Source organism: Dipodomys ordii, unplaced genomic scaffold (genome assembly GCF_000151885.1).
Source record: "Dipodomys ordii isolate 6190 unplaced genomic scaffold, Dord_2.0 Scaffold34, whole genome shotgun sequence".
Lineage (NCBI taxonomy): Eukaryota > Metazoa > Chordata > Mammalia > Rodentia > Heteromyidae > Dipodomys > Dipodomys ordii.
Genome location: NW_012267250.1, coordinates 15521818 through 15533911, shown reverse-complemented (window position 1 = coordinate 15533911; position 12094 = coordinate 15521818). Strand labels below are relative to the sequence as shown.

Genomic DNA, 12094 nt, shown 5'->3' with positions numbered 1-12094 from the left:
TTGATATGCCATTTTGCCAACACAGGTTGTTGGTAATCATGAATCAAGGGTAAGCAAAAATAGCCTCTAAATGTTACTGGACAGAGACAAGGGCCAAACAGTGTTGCATGTTGAGAACCTCCTGCCACTGTCACAAATGCACGGAATGTGGCCGGAGCCAGCTCTGCACACTAGCACCCATGGAGGAGACTGGAGCCAGACTTCGGTGAAAGCATGGAGCACCTGATGCTGGCCTGCGCTGTCCTAGGGGCTGGGGACGCCTTCGGCAATGTTACATGATCCCTGTGCTCACACCACACGTGTATGCTGGTGAGTGCTGGTTTTCAAAATGCAAATGGCTCTTAGTAGAGAAAAAAAGATCCCAGGCCTGGAAGTAGGAAGCTGGGTATGGTCTGACTTCTACATAACTCCTATGTGATCATCCAGTGTCACCTGCTTGGGCCTCTGGGGCTTCTTCTATACAAGCTGAGAGGGGGTTAAATTGATCCTTTAAGTCCTTCTGGCTTAAACTTTTTGATTTTTCTGAAATGTGCTTTGAAATGTTTTGGTAAAGAAGCATAGCCTTCTTTTTTTTTTTTTTTTTGGGTCGGTTATGGGGCTTGAACTCTGGGCCTGGGTGCTGTCCCAGTGCTCTTCAGCTCAAGGTGAGCACTCTACCACTTGAGTCACAGCACCACTTCTGGGATTCAAATGGTTTATTGGAGATAAGAATCTCACGGACTTTCCTGCCAGGGCTGGCTTTGAACCGCAATCCTCAGATCTCAGCCTCCTGAATAGCTAGTATTACAGGCGTGAGTCACCAGCGCCCAGCTTAGCGTAGCCTTCTTGAGAAGTTGTTCTAGGGTTCAGAAGTCCATGAAGGTTTTCAAAGATGTGCTAGTGATTTCACTAAGCCAATTAAGTGCTTTTTGCAGTTCGTGGCAAGTCTGTGTGGGGAGGATAAAGAAGTCTCGTTGCCAAGGAAACCACCTGAGAAGCCAATCACAGGGTACATATGCCCCATGGACGACACTCTGTGTGCTAAATGGTCAGAATTGTGCCCTACCAGTCCAACCCTGCATGAAGTTGCCACATGGTAGACACCCCCGCGCCCCCCACACTTTGTGGCAAGCCTTTCCTTCTGTGATTTCAGCTTTCCTCTCCATAAGGGCCTGGGCCAGAGCAGGGATGCAGGGCCAGATGACTGGTGGATGTGCTTTACCTAGAAATAGAAGACACAGTGCTTTTAGCAGCAAGGTGTAGATCTCTTGGGCTCTTGATGTGTCGGGCTCTGAGACCCCTTTCCACAGTCAGTCTGAGTGCATCAGGACTTCCTAGGGGATGTAGGGGTGGGGATAGGGGACTGATATAAGCTGACATGTTCCACTTACCCTAGCCACAGGGGGAAGGCCCACTCAGAAGACTCCAAGTCCCAAGACCACCTCTGCCCCCTGTGCCTGGAGTAAGGAGAAACTATAACCCAAACTTCTATCTCTTCCAGGTAGGCTACCCTTTCCTCTCATTTTATTCAGTCTTGGGAAGCTAGGAGTTCAAAACTTGGGCAGTTTGTATTTGCATCCTGGGAGTTTGAGTATGATGTAGGTCTACCATCGAAAGACAAAGCACTCACTGAAATATTATGCATCTGCATAATATTGAAATGTTTATACTTATTTGCCTTCTGTTTTTAAGCAATCTTGCTCTGATTAGGCAAAGCTTCAGGCCTACAATACATTATGTCTGTTTACATGTTTGAAGAAAGAATATGGCTACATGAAGGTTTGTGTAGTGCCACACATGCATGAGAGTTGTTTTTTCCCTCCATCATCCTGGGACCTGCCTTCTCTGCTTCTCCATGATCCCATGACTCCTTTCCTATGGTGTCCTTATATACTTTATTGAATGCTTCAGGAACAGAATAGAGAAGTAAAGTTTGTTTATGAACAGAACTTCATTCATTGAATGATGCTGGATCGGATTATCATTAAGTACATATACACTGACTGGCATCCAAATCATTTTGCTCCAGCCTTTTGAGGCCAGTAGTGGGCCCCCTCCCTTCTCCATTCATCCCATGCAGCACTTGGAAGTCAGTTCAATCCGGATCACTTGGGCATTTTTCTCTATTATCCCCCAGGTTCATATTTACTTTTTCTCCTGGGTTTCCTGTAAACCAGATGTTGAATGTCCTGATTGTGCTTTCAAATCTCTTCTATACCGTTTTCTCTCATTTCTTTGCTCCTTCTAATATCTAATTTAATCATTCTATTGTAAATATCAAGAGCTCTGTTATTTTCTCATAGCATTCTGTTCTTTTATGTGTGTACCATGTCTGCAAACTGCTTAGTAATTAAAGATTACTTTCTGATCTCTAAGTTGTTCTACTTATTTTCATCTTTACCTTTTGCATTGGATTTCCTAAGCATCTAATGGCCTTTGGTTATTCACTGGCACTTATGCATGAAGCACATAGTTGATTACCACAGGCAAGTAGAAGAACTTTCTGTAACTAGTATTTAATAGGTAGGCTTTCTACTTGGGGCTGCTGGTAGTGTATGCCAAGCTTGCCAACTAACAGAAATCACCTTAGGGTGTCCATAAGGAAATGAAAGCTCCCACGGCCAGAATGGGGAGATTTATTTTGTAGAGTCATTCTCATCTTTAAAACTTTAAATGAGCCCTGTAGTTATTTGATTTCTTTAGAGTGGAAACTTCAGATTGTAAGCTTGAGAGATGAGCACCAGGTATTTTTGTTGTTGTTGTTGTGGTTGGTCCTGGTGCTTGAACTCAGGGCTTGAGTGCTATCCCTGAGCTCTTTTTGTTCAAGGCTCAAGGCTAGAGCTCTGCCACTTGGTGCCACAGTTCCACTTTCATTTTTGTTTTTGTTTTGTTTTGTTTTAGGAGGTTTATTGGAGGAGGTAAGAATCTTAAGGACTTTCCTATCAGCTGGCTTCAAACCACGATCCTCAGACCTCAGAGTCCTGAGTAGCTAAGATTACAAGCATGAGCCACCAGTGCCCAGTGAGCACCAGATTTTTAAGTTCAACTAGAGGCTGAGAAAGAAGAGAAGTTAATTCACCTAGCTACTCAAGGGACAGGCTTTTAACCAGTCCCCACTTGCCATCCTGCCCATCTTTACGACGTCTTGCTTTCCTTCTTTATCTGGAGTCAGGGTTTCAAATGTTGCCCAAGCAGGTCTTGAACTCACCATCCTTATCCTCTCCAGTGCTGGGATGACAGGCCTGTCCCACCATGACTGGCTTGCTTTCACTCTTATCTCTGATCTTTCTAATAGCCAACACCAGTCCTGCTCTTTTGTTGCTGTGCTTGAAAATTAATTAAATTAACTCATTATGTATAATCCAGCCCCCGCTTCAAATTTGAGATAGTCTCTCAAGTGTTGGGATTACAGATGTGCCCCATTAATTACACCATTACACATCTTTATCATTATTTCTGTAGGCTCTAGGGAGGAAGAAGGGGGCATGGTGTAGAAGGACAGCATATGCTCTCAGTCCATCATTTTGAACTGGAAACTAGAAATGTCATTTTCCTTTAACATCTTAACAAACCTTGCTTGGACATCAGCCTAGAAGTGGATATACTGGCGAGGAACAACTGCTCACCCATCTTATAATTAAATAATAATGCCATATTAAAAATTAAGATCACTTCTATCATCAGGTGAGTCATTAGAAACTAACCGATCTGAAGATAATTGGAGATTATAAAATTTCATATCAAGAGATTTATAACACGCATTGATATAATTGACTCCAATTCAGTGTGTCTGTATCTGCATGGTGGCAACATATGGCAGTCTTGCAAACAATATTTCAAATTATACTACAATTCCAGGAGGGAGGAAAAAAAGAAAGGGCAAGCCCTTAGCATTTGTCCTTACTGTATAAATTGCTTTTGGTGAAGAGTGGAAAACTTAATCACACACAGACTGCTTTCCTAAAAAAATGGTCTGGATTCTTTAGATCATTATTTTTCTTGTACATAAGCTCTTTTTCAAGTATAAAGAGCTGACAAGAGAGCATCAATTTTTTTTATGCCTTAAACAACTTCTTGGCACTTCTTTTTAAAACTGAAAAGACACAGCAAATTAGCAAGAAGCTTTCAGTGCCTTGATTTAAATGACCATTTTAAATATCTATCTATCTATCTATCTATCTATCTATCTATCTATCTATCTATCTATCTATCTATCTATCTAGTTGGCTTTTTTTTGCCAGTCCTGGGGCTTGAACTCAGGGCCTAGGCAATGTCTCTGAGCTTCCTTTGCTCAAGGCTAGCTCTCTACCACTTGAGCCACAGCACCACTTCCAGCTTTTTCTGTTTATTTGGTACTGAGGAATTGAACCCAGGGCTTCATGCATGCTAGGCAAGCACTCTGCCACTAAGCCACATTCCCAGCCCCTGGTTGGCTTTTTGAAACAGGGTCTCACTGTGCAGCCCAGCCTGGCCTGGAACCATGATTTTCCTGCCACAGACTCCAGTGTTGGGATTACAGATGTATATCACCATGTCCAGTTTAATGACTGCTTTTTAATAAAGCTTCTAGAAAAAGACTTTCATTTTTATTTATTTATTTTTGTAGTGCTGGTGATTGAATCCAGGATCTCAAGCACAATAGATAAGCACTCTACAACTGACCTACAGCCTATAGCCCAAAGTTTCCTAAAAGGAGAGAGAGGAGGGCTGGGAAGATGGCTCATTGGTAGAATGTTTGCCTTGCAGGCATGAGGCCCTGGGTTTGAGTCCTCAGCACCACATAAGCAGAAAAAAAAAAGCCGGAAGTGGCCCTGTGGCTCAAGTGGTAGAGTGCTAGCCTTGAGCTGAAGAGCTGAGGGACAGCGTCCAGGCCCAGAGTTCAGGCCCCATGACTGACCAAAAAAAGGGGGGGGAGGGGGAAGAGGGGGGGAAAGAGAGACAGAGAGAAAGCCAGAGCCAAAGAGAGAGAGAGAGAGAACAAGTATTAGGTTTTGTCATACCAAGGAATAACTTGCCAAAGGATCTAAAATTACGAGAGCTTATTCAAAAGTATTCTTGAGATCATATCCTTCAGAAATATTTCTGAAGGATATATATATTCAGAATACTTTCATATATATAATTTAAAATCAAGAATTGAGGCCTTAAATGGATTGTTAATGATAGAAGTAAATTTTTCAAAAATCTTCAAATACTGTTTTTTGATATGGTCATGAGCATGAAATTTACACTGTTGTACCTAATAGACTCAGGTGTGGTATGAACATTTTGGAAATGTGTTCACAGTTAATCTTCACAATGTTTTCTCATGGATACGAACCACCATTAGTACACGAGGTACTGCTGTGCTTCAGAATATTTTATATTGTAAATATTTATGAAACATGAAGTAGACACTGAAATGAAGCAGCTTTCTGCTGTCAGTTCAAAACTGTCCTTTGGGAAAAGAAAATGACATGAAATAAAACTAAGTAGACCATCAGGGAATTCAATATAAATATGTTAACTCTGTGGAGAAAGGTATTTTAAAGGGTATGAAGAAAATCTCTTATATAGCTTCACACCTAATAGAATTCTCATATATTTTGATGTATTACCCTAACTACTGTATTAAAATAATAATAATTTGTTAGCATTGCTTGGTAGCTGTAAAAACCATTTCAGTAACACCAGCTAAATCTCTTACTCTATTACACTCCCATTTATGAACTCCAAGGGCAAATCATGATTGCACAAGTAATACTTTCCAAACCATTTTCTTTGAGGGCCACCTTTAAGTGAATGAGAATAGTCAATAATTTTATCGTCATATATGTTAAAACACATTAACAATTTATAATGTAAAGAGCTACATCAAATGCAATTTCATCAAAATGACATGCAGATGAAATTAACCAAATTAACTAACCATGAATTTAAGAACCAAGCATTAATCCAATTTATTTAAATTATATAATGATTGCAAATCATTCCTTTTAAATAAGCCTTTCACTTATGCTGAGCAGTAGGGAAGCCTGAACATTTTTTGTAACTCAGAGGCAGAACATTTGTGCTTACTTTAGCCATGCCAGGGGCACTAAGAGATGGAAAATGAGGGTTTTTAGGATTTCTCTGAACTTTGGCACACTGGGACTCTGATGTGTGTGTGTGTGCACGCATGCACGTGCATGTGTGTGTGTATTAGGGCTTGAACTCAGAGTGCTGTCCTGAGCTTTTGTGCTCACAGCTAGCCCTCTATCACTTGAGCCACAGCTCTACTTGTAGCTTTTGGTGGTTAACTGGAGATAAGAGTTTCATGGATTTTTCTTCCTGGGCTGGTTTCAAATTTCAATCTTCAGACCCCAGCCTCCTGAGTAACTAGGATTTTAGGTGTGCACCATCAGTGCCTGGCCAGAACTCTTTTTTGGCTTGGACCAAAGTTTGTAGGAGCTCTAATATTTAATACACATGAGAGGAGACCTGACCTGGATGGAGAAGGAAGTGCTTGGGACCTGGGTGGTTTTCATGCCCCAGGCTCTGCATAGCTCTGCCTAAGAACATTGCACTTCCTGACCTTCAAGGTCCTCCCAAGCTAGAAAGATGATACTGTTACAGGAAGATGCTCAATGAACCATTCCTCCTGACCCTGTTACAAGCAGACACAAAGTACCCAGAGAGGAAGCCACACCCAGAGAGCTTGCCTTTACACTCACTAGCTCACTGCCCGTGAAAATCATAGAAAAGAAAAAGTGGGCTCCCAATTTGCCTTAATTTTGCCTCTAGGAATGTCTTTCTTACTCCAAGATAATAACCTACATTGTTGACTACAGATTGGCTAATGTAAAAATTCAGTTTAATCAATGTAGGGGGTAACAATGCTCAATAGGAAATGTACTCATTACCTTACACATGTAACTGTAACCCTCTGTATAGTATCTTTACAAAAAAAATTCAGTTTAATGATGGGACGGTGTGGGGAAACATTTGAGTGGATTTTTTTTTTTTTTGGCCAATCCTGGGGCTTGAACTCAGGGCCTAGGCACTGTCTCTTCTGAGATTCTTTTGCTCAAGGCTAGCACTCTACCACTTGAGCCACAGCATCACTTTTGGCTTTTTCTGGTTGTTTGTTTTTTGTCAGTTGTGGGCCTGAACTCTGGGCCTGGGCACTGTTCCTCAGCTCTTCAGCTCAAGGCTAGCACTCTACCACTTGAGCCACAATGTCACTTGTGGCTTTTTCTGATTATGTGGTGCTGGGGATTTGAACCCAGGGCCTCATGAATGCTAGGCAAGCACTCTACCACTAAGCCACAGTCCCAGCCCCTTGAGTGGATTTTTACTTTAATAAAATTGCAGAAGAGTCATCAACTTGGAAGTGTACCACTCTGATGTGGAACCTAGTGAATTATCATCCAACCTAATGGTCTGTGCTGTCAATGCATAAGTTACTGGATTTTACCTATGTGAACTCCTCCACTACTATACTCCTTAATTTTATTGAGAAATGGAGGTTGTCAAAAGTACAAGTTGCCTCATTCTCTGTCTAGAGGATTGGTAGGGCCAGCCCAGCATAGACCAGGTCCGGGATCCAGAATAGGTCTGATTTTTCTCTTATATCTTTGTCCCATTGTCATGGAAACACCTTAAATTTAGGCTTCTAAACTCTACCATTAAGACTGCTTCTCACATCCAGAAATAACCCCCCAATTCTTTGATTGGACCATGTCATATTGTCATTCTGGGTTAAAAAAAATATGGTCACTATTGGGTGCCAGTGGCTTACACCTGTAAGCCTAGCTACTCCAGAGACTGAGATCTGAGGATCATGGTTTGAAGCCAGTGCAGGAAGGAAAGTCGGTGAGACTCTTTTTTTGTTTGTTTTGGCCGGTCATGGGGCCTGAACTCTGGGTCTGGGCACTGTCCCTCAGCTCTTCAGCTCAAGGCTAGTTCTCTAGCACTCGAGTCATAGCGCCATTTCTGGCTTTTTCTGCTTATGTGGTGCTGAGGAATCAAACCCAGGGCCTCATGCATGCAAGGCAAGCACTCTACCACTGAGCCACCTTCCCAGCCCCGTGAGACTCTTATCTCCAATAAACTATTGAGAAAAAGCTGGAGCTGGTGCTGTGGCTCAAGTGGTAGAGTGCTAGCCTTGAGCAAAGGAAGCCCAACAGTTCCCAGGCCTAGAGTTTGAGCCCCAGGACTGGCAATACAAAACAAAACAAAAAATGGCCAGTGTAGAAAGCCTCTTGAGCCAACAGTGAGCTGAAGTAAGTATCTAGCTGGGGGTCGGTGCATTTGTCTGCCCACATTCCCCTCACAGTATGGGAATTTTGAATTGAATGACTTACTCCATCCTGGGTCCAAATTGGCAATGACAGTCTAATAAATTGGGCAAAGTATGATGGATGGTGAGGTGGTTAGATGAACAGTAAGGGCTTCAGAGAAACCAAATTTATCTTATTTAATACTTTGTGACAAGACAGTTTAAAGTACTGTGTCATGTGGCTCAATGTGATACTCTTTATCTTTCATTTGTCATGAAAATAAAAATGTCAGGTAAAACAGCAATGCAAATAGGATTTTTAAAAATAAAAATTTGCATACAGCACTAATCCAATGAATGTAGTCTGTAGCTAGTGACTCACAGCAGGCTCTTAGCTTTTCTTTTCTGTAAGATAGGTGTAATAATAGTATCACCCTGTGAACTGTGGTTGGAATTAGAATTCAGACATATAAAGTACTCAAAGCAACATCTGGCTGGCAGTAAACACCTAATAAACACAACCTATTATGATGTGTCCTTTCCACAGAAACCATTATAAGCTGGGTGCTGGTGGCTCACGCTTGTAACCTTAGCTACTCAAGAGACCAAGATCTGAAGATCTTAAATTCAAAGCTAGCCTGGAGAGGCATTGTGGCTCAAGTGGTAGAGCACTTGAGCACAAAGAAGCTCAGGGAAAGCATCCAAGCCCTAAGTTCAAGTTCCCAACTGACAAAAACAAAAAACAAAAACAACCCCCCCCCCAACAAAACAAAGCTAGGCTGGGTAGAAAAGACCAGAAGACTCTTAATTTCAATTAACCAACCAAAGCAGAAGTAGAGGGGGTGGCAGAGCTACTACCTTGAGCAGGAAAGTCAAGTTACACTGTGAGGCTCTGAGTTCAAGACCCAGCACTGGCACACAGAACTACTTTGTAGGAGGCAGTCTTCTTGTATTTTCTTCATCATGTTTCTCTCTATTCATCCCTCTGTTTCAGAGTCAAGACTAAGATTACTGGGCTTGAGGCTGTGTGTCACAACAGGAGATACTGAGTAAAATCTTTCATATCTCTCCTTCATGGAAGCTACCAGAGCCTGGCAGTGATAATGAAGTTTTCATTTATTTACTTACTTGTGATGCTGACGTTGGAGTCCAGAGCTTGCCTAGCCCTAGACAATCACTCTATCCCTGAGCTATGTCCCCAATCTGGTACTAGGGAAACTTGGACAGTCTTTTCCTAAGGCTGGTTGAGCACTTCTGGATCCCTCCTCATCTAATCCCATGTTCACCAAAATTCCACCTGCTTGAGATTTACATGCATTGCAATGTGGAGGCCACAGGATTTCAAAAAAGCATGGGTTAAGTCTGGAAGGGACTTGGCTTTCCACTTTCCTAAAGTCAGCTGAAATGTGAGGTGTGGTTGCAAAGGGGCAGAGGGTTACCTCTGGGAATCACAGTGCCCAACTGGGTGCCTAATTCATTAAGATAACAAGAAATGAAAGGTTAGGTCATACAATGTGGACATCATTCATTTAAGAGTGCCAAACTACTTATCAAACTGGCTCTATCAATATACACTCCTGTTGGTAAATGAACATACCTGTCTTCACCTTAGCTTTCCACTACCACTTTTTACCTTATTTTGCTTGAATTTGCATTTTGTTTTCTAGGCTTGAGTCAGGAGCCTAAGGGGCAAACAGGGTATAACTTCCATCTTCTCTCCTACCCCAGTTGATGTTGATGATTGTTAACCATACACTCTGTTCAACTCTGGAATATACACTCTGCAAAAGCATTTCTAGAGACTGCAAGATTGTGTCCGATACCTTGAGGTTATTATTGTTATTATTTTTGTGTGTGTGCCAGGCTTGAACTCAGGGCCTCACACTATTCTTGGCTTTTTTGCTTAAGGCTGAAACTCTACTACTTGAGCCACAGATCCACCACTAGTTTTTTGATGGTTAATTGGAGATGAGTCTCACAGATGTTTCTGCTTAGGTTGGCTTCTAACTGGGATCCTCAGATCTCATCCTCTTGAATAGCTAAGATTATGGGCATGAGTCTTAAGGGTACCTTCCTTCCTTCCTTCCTTCCTTCCTCCCTTCCCTGTCCTGTGGCTTGAACTCTGCTTGGGCACTATCCCTGAGCTATCAGCACTCTACCACTTCAGTCACAGCTCTACTTCCAGCTTATTTTGTAGTTTGGCAGAGATAAGAATCGCACAGACTTTCTGGCCGAGGCTGGCTTCGAACCATGATCCTCAGATCCCAGCCTCCTCAATATTTAGGATTACAGGTGTGAACCACTGGTGCCCAGCTTAGGTTATTTCTTAAGACTGAAAAGCATTCTTAAGGAAATTGGTTGAGTTTTTGCACACCACTTGCCCTAAGCAATTTACAGATAGCTTTCATTTAAAGTTGCCTGGGACGTAAATCCCCTCCTGCTTTGCTGGCAGGAGGCAGAGAAAACAGACTGGTTGACTCAGACAATACCTAGCAGGGTGTCCCACCTGCTGGGACAGAGCCAACCAAAGGCGCCTCACAAACCCTAGGAACTAGACAGAAGATAGAACAGTGAGAAAATAGTCAGCCTCTTTGGCACATTTTGGATCCACGGAGGTAAGTTCTTTCATGGAGTTTTGAAATAGCACAAGCCAGGAACAATGTCGAGAGCCTGAGAGTAAATGGGTTCAAGTGAGACAGAACAATTAGGATAGAAACAAACAAAAGAACAACAACAAAAAAAAACAAAAACAGAAGAAAACTGAGCATCTTTTAAGAAGGATTCTGCATGCTAGAAAGAAAAGTGTTAAAGATGTACATTATGTGGTTCAAGAGATATCTTCCCACTGGACAATGCCTATATTTATTATATGATCATCTTGGCCTAAAGCAGTGCTATTAAAAAAAAATCTAAAAGCACAGTAACAAATCTTGGCGCCCTGGACACTGAATTTGAACCTAAGAACACTGTTCCAAAGAAGTAAGAGAGAACTTGCAATTGAGCACAAACGGATTGAGAATTATGGGTAGCTTTGTTTGGAAACCACAAAAATAAAGACACTCTTAATGTTTCATTTTTCTCTCCTCTCCTGAACCACTTCAATAGCAACTGCACAGAGAGGGTACAATTGTATTCTGATGCAAACACAAGTGAGAAAAGCCAGGCCACCACTTGCAACAGTGTATTGCCATCCGGCTACTCGGCTACTCGACGGTCCTCAATGGGGTGGGGTGGTCCTTGGGTCTGTGGGCTCTTGTGTTTGAAATTCACTGAGCTGGACAGGGCTGGCCTGTGTTCTCTGGGACTGCTGTACCCAGGATTGCCCTGCCATCACAAGGACCCATTGGGTTTCTCAGGTCCTTTCCCCCACTCAGGTGCCCCAGCAATCAGACCCACGGAGACCCATTTCACCCCAGGGACAATGATCTGTGTGAAACCCTTGGAGAAGCCAGCACATTGGATCCTTGCGGGACCAATGCCCCTAAGGCTATTGTTGGGAGAAACAAAGAGGGCAGGAGCGGAGGGCGCCCCCACGAGGCAAGGCGTGGAAAGGCAGCCTCGGAGCGTCCAGGAGGCTGGTCGGGCTGGCGCTGGGGCACACCTGGATGGCTGGCTGCGAGCCCGGAGATGGCAGGACTGGTCCACCCCAGGGCGCCCCACGCGCGAGTCCCCTGGTGGCGTGCGCCTGGCACGGGTCTTCACGGCGTCGCAGCCACTTTGCTTCGATGTCCTTTTTCTTTAGAGGATTATTTTTCCCGCGCAAAGCAGGCTTCCGAGACTTCCCCGAGAGGGAAGCGCGGAGGGGCCGCCATTTCCCGGTGAAAGCGCCGCGCCGCGCGCGCGCGCGCGCGTCGGCACCGGGCGCCCCGGAAAGGG

The 12094-nt window shown here is 43.3% G+C and overlaps 1 protein-coding gene across 1 annotated transcript in view; it reads right to left on the bottom strand.

The window, feature by feature from the left end:
- LOC105986363 (core histone macro-H2A.2) overlaps nt 1–12094 on the bottom strand; it is a 33391-nt gene that overhangs the window by 19726 nt on the left and 1571 nt on the right. The gene's annotated exons all lie outside the window — the stretch shown is intronic.